The sequence below is a fragment of the Bos indicus genome, chromosome 20 (genome assembly GCF_029378745.1).
Source record: "Bos indicus isolate NIAB-ARS_2022 breed Sahiwal x Tharparkar chromosome 20, NIAB-ARS_B.indTharparkar_mat_pri_1.0, whole genome shotgun sequence".
Taxonomy (NCBI): Eukaryota; Metazoa; Chordata; class Mammalia; order Artiodactyla; family Bovidae; genus Bos; species Bos indicus.
In genome coordinates this window covers 60,678,974-60,691,480 of record NC_091779.1, presented here as the reverse complement: position 1 = coordinate 60,691,480, position 12,507 = coordinate 60,678,974, and positions in this window count along the sequence as shown.

Sequence of the window (12,507 nt, the reverse complement as noted above, 5' to 3'; positions counted from 1 at the left end):
TTTCTTCCTGGTCGAGTTTTGGAAAGTTGTACTTTTCTAAGAATTTGTCCATTTCTTCCTCGTTGTCCATTTTATTGGCATATAATTGTTGATAGTAGTCTCTTATGATCCTTTGTATTTCTGTGGTGTCTGTTGTGATCTCTCCATTTTCATTTCTAATTTTATTGATTTGATTTTTCTCCCTTTGTTTCTTGATGAGTCTGGCTAATGGTTTGTCAATTTTATTTATCCTTTCAAAGAACCAGCTTTTGGTCTTGTTGATTTTTGCTATGGTCTCTTTTGTTTCTTTTGCATTTATTTCTGCTCTAATTTTTAAGATTTCTTTCCTTCTACTAACCCTGGGGTTCTTCATTTCTTCCTTTTCTAGTTGCTTTAGGTGTAGAGTTAGGTTATTTATTTGACTTTTTTCTTGTTTCTTGAGGTGTGCCTGTATTGCTATGAACTTTCCCCTTAGGACTGCTTTTACCGTGTCCCACGGGTTTTGGGTTGTTGTGTTTTCATTTTCATTCGTTTCTATGCAAATTTTGATTTCTTTTTTGATTTCTTCTGTGATTTGTTGGTTATTCAGCAGCGTGTTGTTCAGCCTCCATATGTTGGAATTTTTAATAGTTTTTCTCCTGTAATTGAGATCTAATCTTACTGCATTGTGGTCAGAAAAGATGCTTGGAATGATTTCTATTTTTTTGAATTTACCAAGGCTAGCTTTATGGCCCAGGATGTGATCTATCCTGGAGAAGGTTCCATGTGCACTTGAGAAAAAGGTGAAATTCATTGTTTTGGGATGAAATGTCCTATAGATATCAATTAGCTCTAACTGGTCTATTGTATCGTTTAAAGTTTGTGTTTCCTTGTTAATTTTCTGTTTAGTTGATCTATCCATAGGTGTGAGTGGGGTATTAAAGTCTCCCACTATTATTGTGTTATTGTTAATTTCTCCTTTCATACTTGTTAGCATTTGTCTTACATACTGCGGTGCTCCCGTGTTGGGTGCATATATATTTATAATTGTTATATCTTCTTCTTGGATTGATCCTTTGATCATTATGTAGTGACCTTCTTTGTCTCTTTTCACAGCCTTTGTTTTAAAGTCTATTTTATCTGATATGAGTATTGCTACTCCTGCTTTCTTTTGGTCCCTATTTGCATGGAAAATCTTTTTCCAGCCCTTCACTTTCAGTCTGTATGTGTCCCCTGTTTTGAGGTGGGTCTCCTGTAGACAACATATGTAGGGGTCTTGTTTTTGTATCCATTCAGCCAGTCTTTGTCTTTTGGTTGGGGCATTCAACCCATTTATGTTTAAGGTAATTACTGATAAGTATGATCCCGTTGCCATTTACTTTATTGTTTTGGGTTCGAATTTATACACCGTTTTTGTGTTTCCTGTCTAGAGAATATCCTTTAGTATTTGTTGGAGAGCTGGTTTGGTGGTGCAGAATTCTCTCAGCTTTTGCTTGTCTGAAAAGCTTTTGATTTCTCCTTCATACTTGAATGAAATCCTTGCTGGGTACAATAATCTGGGCTGTAGGTTATTTTCTTTCATCATTTTAAGTATGTCTTGCCATTCCCTCCTGGCTTGAAGAGTTTCTATTGAAAGATCAGCTGTTATCCTTATGGGAATTCCCTTGTGTGTTATTTGTTTTTTTTCCCTTGTTGCTTTTAATATTTGTTCTTTGTGTTTGATCTTTGTTAATTTGATTAATATGTGTCTTGGGGTGTTTCTCCTTGGGTTTATCCTGTTTGGGACTCTCTGGGTTTCTTGGACTTGGGTGATTATTTCCTTCCCCATTTTAGGGAAGTTTTCCACTATTATGTTCTCAAGTATTTTCTCATGGTCTTTCTTTTTGTCTTCTTCTTCTGGGACCCCTATGATTCGAATGTTGTAGCGTTTAATATTGTCCTGGAGGTCTCTGAGATTGTCCTCATTTCTTTTAATTCGTTTTTCTTTTATCCTCTCTGATTCATTTATTTCTACCATTCTATCTTCTAATTCACTAATGCTATCTTCTGCCTCTGTTATTCTACTATTTGTTGCCTCCAGAGTGTTTTTAATTTCATTTATTGCATTATTCATTATATATTGACTCTTTTTTATTTCTTCTAGGTCCTTGTTAAACCTTTCTTGCATCTTCTCAATCCTTGTCTCCAGGCTATTTATCTGTGATTCCATTTTAATTTCAAGATTTCAGATCAATTTCACTATCATTATTCGGAATTCTTTATCAGGTAGATTCCCTATCTCTTCCTCTTTGGTTTGGTGGGCTTTTATCCTGTTCCTTTATCTGCTGGGTATTCCTCTGTCTCTTCATCTTGTTTAAATTGCTGAGTTTGGGGTGTCCTTTCTGTATTCTGGCAGTCTGTGGAGTTCTCTTTATTGTGGCCTTTCCTCACTGTGTGTGGGTTTGTTCAGGTGGCTTGTCAAGGTTTCCTGGTTAGGGAAGCTTGTGTCGGTGTTCTGGTGGGTGGAGCTGTATTTCTTCCTTCTGGAGTGCAATGAAATGTCCAGTAATGAGTTATGAGATGTCTATAGTTTTGGGGTGACTTTGGGCAGCTTGTATCTTGAAGCTCAGGGCTGTGTTCCTTTGTTGCTGGAGAATTTGCTTGGTATGTCTTGCCCTGGTGAAAAGACAGCCTTCAGAATGGGAGAAAATAATAGCAAATGAAGCAACTGACAAACAACTAATCTCAAAAATATACAAGCAACTCCTGCAGCTCAACTCCACAAAAATAAATGACCCAATCAAAAAATGGGCCAAAGAACTAAATAGACATTTCTTCAGAGAAGACATACAGATGGCTAACAAACACATGAAAAGATGCTCAACATCACTCATTATCAGAGACATGCAAATCAAAACCACTATGAGGTACCATCTCACACCAGTCAGAATGGCTGCGATCCAAAAGTCTACAAATAATAAATGCTGGAGAGGGTGTGGAGAAAAGGGAACCCTCTTACACTGTTGGTGGGAATGCAAACTAGTACAGCCACTATGGAGAACAGTGTGGAGATTCCTTAAAAAACTGGAAATAGAACTGCCTTATGATCCAGCAATCCCACTGCTGGGCATACACACTGAGGAAACCAGAAGGGAAAGAGACACGTGTACCCCAATGTTCATCGCAACACTGTTTATAATAGCCAGGACATGGAAGCAACCTAGATGTCCATCAGCAGATGAATGGATAAGAAAGCTGTGGTACATATACACAATGGAGTATTACTCAGCCATTAAAAAGAATACTTTTGAATCAGTTCTAATGAGGTGGATGAAACTGGAGCCTATTATACAGAGTGAAGTAAGCCAGAAGGAAAAACACCAATACAGTATACTAACACATATATATGGAATTTAGAAAGATGGTAACAATAACCCTGTGTATGAGACAGCAAAAGAGACACCGATGTATAGAACAGTCTTTTGGACTCTGTGGGAGAGGGAGAGGGTGGGAAGATTTGGGAGAATGGCATTGAAACATGTAAAATATCATGTATGAAATGAGATGCCAGTCCAGGTTCGATGCACGATACTGGATGCTTGGGGCTGGTGCACTGGGATGACCCAGAGGGATGGTGTGGGGAGGGAGGAGGGAGGAGGGTTCAGGATGGGGAGCATGTGTATACCTGTGGCGGATTCATTTTGATATTTGGCAAAACTAATACAATTATGTAAAGTTAAAAATAAAATAAAATAAAAAAGAATAAAAACAAAAAAATAAAATAAAATGAGTTGAATGCATAATGAAAAAACTGATACAAACAATTGAATAAATGTTACTTAGAAAATTACTTCTGGGAATGAGCACTTTTATGGTGCTGTTCTGTGTGCTCTGCTAAGTTGCTCAGTCGGTTCTGACTCTGTGACCACATGGACTGTAGCCCGCCCAGCTTCTCTGTTCAGGGGGATTCTCCAGGCAAGAACACTAGAATGGGTTGCCATGCCCTCCTCCAGGGCTATAATTTGTTTCCTTCTGGAAAATGAAGTTGTTGTCCCCACTAGAGATCAACATTATCATGGAAAGTGTTTCTTGGTTACTTTTTTAAGTTCAAGAAAGTTTGATTAAAAGCTTATATAAAATAGTTTTTATTTATTTATTTATTTATTTTGGCTTAAGACTTCTTTTAAAATTTTAATTGGAGGTCAACTACTTTACAATATTGCATTGGCTTTGTCATACATCAACATGAATCTGCCACAGGTATACTCTTATAAATAAAAAAGTTGATTCAATCAAGATTCTCTAGCTCTGGTTTTTTGTTTTTCTTCTTTATACTTGGTGAATTCATTCAGTAGTTTGGAGAATGGATCAGTAGACTGAAATTATTTAGAAAAGCATTTTTCCTGGAAGTGTATCTCTTACTGCATCATGCTTTAGTTATCAGAGTGGTAAGTTACCTTAAATTATTGTCTGGGCCAAGAAACATAGTGTGTTAGGAAAATGTGCACAAAGCCTCCATGTTTATAAATATAAAGTTCAAGAGTGCCTGGATTACAATACAGTCTTTTAATAAAATGGCAAAGAGGTCATAAGGGGAGATGTTAATTAAACAGTTGAGGATAAGTGCTTCCAGGTGGCTCGGTGGTACAACGCAGGATTCCTGGGTTCCATCCCTTGTATGAGTCCTCTCATCCCCACATACCACTCAGTGGTTGGACCCCCAGGCCCCACAACTACTGAGCCTGGGAGTTGCAACTACTAAAACCTGCTCACCCTCAAGCCCCTGCTCCACAACAATGGGGCACCTGCAGTGGGAAACCCACACACCCCAACTAGAGAAAAGACCCCACTCACCACAGCTAGAGAAAGGCCTGAGCAGCAATGAAGACCCAGCAAAGCCAAACATTAAAAAAAGAAAAACATCGTTGAGGGTATCTAGCTTCTTTAGCTGGTATCAGATTTGTGTACAGTTTGCTGTGACTTGTCTATGTAAACATATGTGCCAGCCTTAAAGCAGCTGAATCAGAATTATGTGTCCAAGAATGTTTCATTAATAAAATCAGCTGAGGTAGGATTCAATTACTGGGAAAAAAGCAATCCATCAAAAACTACAAGGTGCAAAAAGCAAAGGAAAAAGAAAAACTTTTTCAAGAGACATAGCAATATCATGCATCAAACCTGGACTGGCAACTTGTTTCTTACATGATATTTTACATGTTTCAATGTCATTCTCCCAAATCTTCCCACTCTCTCCCTCTCCCACAGAGTCCATAAGACTGTTTTATACATCAGTGTCTCTTTTGCTGTCTCGTACACAGGGTTATTGTTACCATCTTTCTAAATTCCATATATATGCGTTAGTATACTGTATTGATGTTTTTCCTTCTGGCTTACTTCACTCTGTATAATAGGTTCCAGTTTCATCCACCTCATTAGAACTGATTCAAATGTATTCTTTTTAATGGCTGAGTAATACTCCATTGTGTATATGTACCACAGCTTTCTTATCCATTCATCTGCTGATGGACATCTAGGTTGCTTCCGATACTGGATGCTTGGGGCTAGTGCACTGGGATGACCCAGAGGGATGGAATGGGGAGGGAGGAGGGAGGAGGGTTCAGGATGGGGAACACATGTGTACCTGTGGTGGATTCATTTTTATATTTGGCAAAACTAATACAATTATGTAAAGTTAAAAAAAAAAAAAAGAGACATAGCAATAAACGGAATGAGAATCAGATGTTGAAATTGCCATGCAGGAATTAGAAAATCTATAATTTATATCCTAACAATCTAGTAGAAAAGATGAACAGCAAACAGGAACAGTTGAGAAATTTCAGCCCAGAAATGGAAATTATAAGAAAGTGACAAATTGAAGTGATACAAACAATATCATACATGAAAAAACTCCTTTGATGAACTCATCTCAAAACTATCCATAGCAGTGTGGTTAAGAATCTGTGAACTTAAAGATATATCAATAGAAATGTCAAATTAGAATGCAAAAAGACATATATGGTCTTTATTATATTGACGTACATGCTTGCTATGCACATTTTGTTGTTGAGAATTGTTGTCATAAATGTATCTTAGTGAAAGTAAAAGTGGCTTAGTCTTGTCAGACTCTTTGAGACTCCATAGACTATACAGTCCATGGAATTCTCCAGGCCAGACTACTGGAGTGGGTAGCCTTTCCCTTCTCCAGGGGAATCTTCCCAACCCAGTAATTGAACAGGGGTCTCCTGCATTGCAGGCAGATTCTTTACCAACTGAGCTCTCAGGGAAGCCCAAATGTACATTACATTTTGTCAAAAGCTTTTTCTGCATCAATTGAGATGATCATATAGTATTTTTTTCCTTCAATTTCTTAATGGGGTGTATCACATTTATTATTTTGTGGATATTGAATGATCTTTGTATCCCTGGGATAATCCCACTTGATTATGGTGTGTGATCCTTTCAATGTGTGAAAAAGAAAGTGAAAGTGTTAGTCACTCAATTCCGTCCAACTTTTTGTGACTCCCATGGACCGTAGCCCACCAGGCTCCTCTGTCCATGGGATTCTCCTGGCAAGAATACTGGAGTGGGTAGGGATTCACTTCTCCAGGGGATCTTGCCCCCTAAGGGATAAAACCCAGGTCATCTGCATTGCAGGCAGATTGTTTAACCATCTAATCCTGGTACAAGTGCAGCCTTTAATGTGTGGTTGAACTCAATTTGTTAGTATTTTGTTGAGGATTTTTCTTTTATGTTTATTAGTGATGTGGGTCTGTAATTTTCTTTTTTTGTGGTATGTTTGTCTGGATTTAATATCACAGGCCATATAAAATGAATTCAGAAGCATACCTTCCTCTGCATTTTTTGAGAATAGTTTGAGAAGGATAGGTGTTAACCCTTCTTTAAATGTTTGGGAGAATTCACCTGAAAAGCCATCTGTTGCTGGACATTGTTGAAAGGTTTTTAAAATTGCTGATTCTGTTTCATTACTGGTAATTTATAAAGCATGGTCCAAAGTGGCTACAGGAAGCAGGGACTTAGGGGAGGAGAAATTGGGTGAAGGGGATCAAAAGATACATACTTCTAGTTAGGAGATAAATAAGAATTAGGGATGTAACAATATGATTAATATAATTAACACTGCTGTATGTGATACACGAAAGTATTTGAGAGCAAATCCTAATAGTAAACAAGTCCCAAACATGAAAAAATTAGAAAAGAATAAAGAGTAGGAATCTATAAAATTGAAAGCAGGACAAAAATCAGTGAGACCAAATATAGCTGGTTCTTGGAGGAGATGCAGAAAAATAAACATCTGTGCAGATGTGCTGAGTGAAAATGAAGATACACATTATCAATATTTTAAAGGCAAAGCTGACATCCCTAAGATCTTACATAGATAAAAAGACTAAGGGGAATATTATGAACAACTTTATACCAATCAGTTTGATAATAATTGAAATGAAGAAATTTCTTGAAAGTCGCAAGCTATCAAAGCTCTCTCAAGATGAATAGACTATTCAAGAAATACTTTTCAAATGGAATCGCCATTCCAGTAATCAGTACCCCTTTAAATCTTTTTTATGTCCTTTTATAACACCAAGCATGCTTTCTGATGTTATAATTTTCTCAGGATAATTGCCATCAGGGTGGGAATCTGACGTGTGTTTTAAATTTGGTTACTGAAGATCCCGAATTGAGAAAATAATACCTTTTTAAACTTTTGAACACTTTAAAAGTGAACAATGCATCTAGGCTTTGACGTGTATTTAACTACATTTCTAAGACTATAAAGGATTTGTTCTGGTCCAGGAACATGCACTCAGGCTGTACTACCATCCAGGTGTGGAGACAGTTTCTGGGTAAGGGTGATTAAGAAAATAGGGAGTGGATTTGAAGACAAAGTTGTTTGTTTTGCACTTTAAGATATGTCTTTTTACTTTGGGCTTTAACTTATAAGAATGACATAACATTTTTTTCCTTAACAATTTTAATACCTTAAGAAGCGTTAATCTTTATAACTCAAATATTGGCATTTTCTAAGTAACTGTGTTTAATGATTAAAATAGCTTTTTATAGCATTCAAATGGCAGGGCTCTGGAGACTGTGTACAATTTGGAATACGATATAGCGGCTTCCCTGGTGGCTCAGCAGTAAAGAAAGAAGAACCTAGAGCCTAATATGCAGAGTGAAGTAAGTCAGAAAGAGAAAAATAAAAATTGTATATTAATGCATATATATGGAATCTAGAAAGATGATATTGATGAACCTATTTGCAGGGCAGCAGTGGAGCTGCAGACACACGGGACAGACTGGTGGACACAGTGAGGGAAGGAGACAGTGGGACAAACTGAAACAGTAACATTGAAACATATACATTACCATTTGTAAAACAGATAGCCAGTGGGAATTTGCTATGTGATGCAGAGAGCTCAAACCCAGCATTCTGTGACAACCTAGAGGGGTAAGATGCCGTAGGAGGTGGGAGGGTGGCTCAGGAGGGTGGGGATGTATGTATACCTATGGCTGATTCATGTTGATGTATGGCAGAAACCAACACAATATTTAAAGTAACTATCCTCCAATTAAAGAGAAAATGAAGTCTCTCAGTTGTGTCCAACTCTTTGTGACCCCATGGACTGTAGCCTACCAGGCTCCTCTGTCCATGGGATTTTCCAGGCAAGAGTACTGGAGTGGATTGTCATTTCCTTCTCCAGGGGATCTTCCCAACCCAGGGGTTGAACCTGGGTCTCCCGCATTGTAGACAGACCCTTTACCATCTGAGCCACCAGGGAAGTCCTCCAATTAAAAGTCCTCCAAATAAAAGTACATTTTAAAAAATGTTTCAAAAAAAAAAAAAAAAAGAACCTACTTCCAATGCCAGAGATTGCCTGAAATATTTTGCAGGAGATGTGGATTTGATCCCTGGGTAAGGAAGATACCCTGGAGAAGGAAATGGCAACCCACTCCAGTATTCTTGCCTGGGAAATCCCATGGACAGAGGAGCCTGGTGGGCTACAGTCCATGGGGCCACAAAAAGTCAGACACAACTTAGTGACTAAGCCACCCCTACAGTGTATGGAGTGATCTTCAGTCTTGGGTGAAGAGAGCATTGGGATTGATAGATACACAAATTTCAGAGCCTTTGGGGAATAAATGATTACTGCTGCTGCTGCTGCTGCTGCTGCTAAGTCGCTTTAGTCGTGTCCGACTCTGTGAGACCCCATGGATGGCAGCCCACCAGGCTCCCCTGTCCCTGGGATTCTCCAGGCAAGAACACTGGAGTGGGTTGCCATTTCCTTTTCCAATGCATGAAAGTGAAAAGTGAAAGTGAAGTCGCTCAGTCGTGTCCGACTCCCAGCGACCCCCCTGCAGCCCACCAGGCTCCCCTGTCCCTGGGATTTTCCAGGCAAGAGTACTGGAGTGGGGTGCCATTGCCTGACCTGGCCTGAAAACTCATTTTAAAACAAAAGCTCAAACCAGTTGGGTAAGAAAAGTCAGTTCCTGCCTGACAGTCCCCGGTGCGAATGTCCACCAGTCTCCCAGGAAACTGTGTGTTTCCTCGGGGCCTCGGCTCTGCCATTCTGCTCCCAAATGTGCCCTGCCCCCTCCACTACTGCTACCTCTCATGACCTGGTACCTTGGGGACAGCCCAGGACCCTCCACGGCCACTGCATTTGCTCTTCACACGGTGGAACTAGGACCCAGCCACCCCACGTGACAGTTCCCGCTTCTCAGAAGCTGGGCGGTCGGCAATACTGATGAGGCTCCCCGCCGTGTACTCATTGCACAGGGCACCCCTCAACCGGAGACCCTGCCCTCAGGGAGGTTACAATCTGACTGGCCGCCCAGGCCCCTACTCCCCAGAGGAGCAGAAACAAACAAGAATGAGAGCATTATACACCGATAAATACAGTCAGGATCCCAGTATCACCCTAAGACAATCCCAAGTCTAAATTGTTCATTCAACAGAGGTTTATAGACAGCCCAGGATGCCATACTCCATACTAGGGATATAAAGATAAGTAAGACATGATCCCTACCCTCTGGGGGGCTGCCACGAGGCTCAGCCAAGAGCCCTCCAGGGAGGCAGGAGGGGAAGGCCTGGAAAGACTCTCCTGGGACATTTGGGAAGTAACTAGTCTAGGTGTGTGCATGCAGGAGATGCTTCCCACAGAGGGTCTCTTAGAAGACCCCCTCAGGAGTGGAGAGGAGTCGGGCAAGCTCGGCAGGAAGGCACTGGCCTGGGACGGGGGCTGCAGAGAGTGGCAGCCCAGTGGAAACAAGGATCGGGACCGATCCAGGGGTTTCCTGGGAGAACTGTGGACATTCTGGGGAGGATGCAGGGTGGCAGCGTTAGGGCAGAGGCTGTCTGCTGTCCGGGGGCATAAGCTGTTGTGGGCGAGAGACAGAGTGCTGGGTGCGGGCCCTAGGGTGGGAGATAGCGGCTGTGCTCCTGCTTTGAGATAAAGAGAAACAGACCTGGCAGCCGAGCGCCCTGGACACACAAGAACACGGAGGCTCATAGAGGTTAAGTAACTTACTCAAAATCACACAGCAGAAGTGCGGCTGAGATTTGAGCTCAAGTCTCCTGGTCCCATGCACCGCTAGACCACGGGACGTGGGGTGGGGGTGGGGGGCTTGAGCACCCCGCTAAGGAGTTTGGACTTTATCCTGAAAGCATCGGGGAAGCCGTGAAGAGTTTTAAGTGGCAGTTTGCCACTACCAGAGCTGTACCTGTAGATATTCATCCTGGCAGCTGCATGGAGAATGAACGGGAGGGGACCGCACACAAAGCAGAGACGGCACGCATGGGTGGGGAGGCAGGGGCCCCCCTGAACCCCCACAAGAGATGCCAAAGGGGGTCTGAAGAACACCGTAGCTGCAGAGTGAAGGATGAACTCCACCGACAGTAAGAAGGTAGAGTCGACCGAGCCAGGTGACGAGCAGAAGGAACCATCGGAGACGAGCAGGAGGCACCAAGCAGACACCCAGGAGGGACGAGCCAGGGTTGGGTCTCAGGTCATGGTTGAGCTGGCCAGCTGGGTGACCAGAGACAACATCTACCCAGAGAATGAACTAAGAGGAACAGGAAGAAGCAGGGGAGTGAGGGAAGAATCTGTTTGAAAGGATTGCCAGAAGGAGATGCCCTGTTCTGCAAAGGACCTGATCCTCCCGGCATTCCCGTCTGTTCACAGGAGATGCCCTGTAACCAAAAGCAATTTCTGGAAGACACACAAAGGTGTACTGGTTAGTTCGGGGATAGGAGGGTCTTGTGAACATAGAACAGACCAGCAGGGATATGGTACTGACAGCCTCTGAGGATGAAAAAGTCATGCAAACATAGGCGAGGCTAAACCCCATGTTTACGTATGTTTAAAAATATTGGCAAATGTTGGAATGGCAAGTGTTAGCTTTCCCCATGCCTTATATTTCTATGCCACAGTATTTTTAACACTACTAGCCTATGTCTTTGCATACTTTCCCAGGTGGGACCAGGTGAGAAATGGTCCCTGAGCTGATGGAAGAGTTTAGCCACAGCACGTATGTTTAGCACAGCTAGTACACTCTTCTCTCACTCGGTAGCCAGCTGCCTCTGAGAGTTGCTCCTCCATGAAACAAGATGCATAAAGAGCAAACTTCAATATTAGAAGCACTTTGACTGTCTAACTGCCTATGCAGGGCTCTATATAACACAATATGAGGACGTCTGGTGTTAATTGTAGCCACTATAAGCTTTATAAATAATAATGCCAACAATCTCACTATTGACGTTATTGTTTTCTGATTTTCATTAGGTTCACATCTTAGTATGTGGAGAAGGAGGACTGTTATTGAACATTTTCCCTTAATATCGTCCAATCTTTTTCCATCTCTAAGCCATCCATTTTTGAAACATGAATGTGAGATGCTAAATGTTACTTTGGACTCCTTAAGTAACACTAGTTGGGTTCAAGAGAAAATTCGTTCATTATCAAAAGTAATAGTTTGAAATATGTATTAAAGGGATGAATGTTTAATGTCTGGTTGTTATTATATGATTTAAAATTCAATAAGCATTTGTCCTACATATTAAAGAGTCAGTATTTTATATGATGATTAGAACAATTACTATTCATTAACATTTTATTTTTCCATCTTCCGTTGTCAAGGCAACCTTTCACTCTCTTCTCAACTACTAAGCAGTAGAAATGAATTACAATTTCTTAGTCCCATTTAAATAATTGGACTTGTAATATACATTGTTTTCTTAAAAGAGACTTTGTTTTCCAACCTTTATTCATTATAATTCCTACTCTTTAAAAGGATGCAAGATTAACTTTAAGGCTTTGTAAAAAAAAAGGGCACCAACATCTCAAACATAGAGAAGTTTCACAAAGAAAATTATAATAAAACTGTTTACTTGGTATGCTTGTAACATTAATAGCACTATTATAAAATATGTTACAAGGATGTTTAAGTGTATATTTTAATGAGATAGTAATTCAGTGTGAGACTGAATCTTACTAATAGCAAATTTCCCTGAGTGAAGACATACAATGTAATCAGTAGTGACAAGCTGTTCTGCTTTCC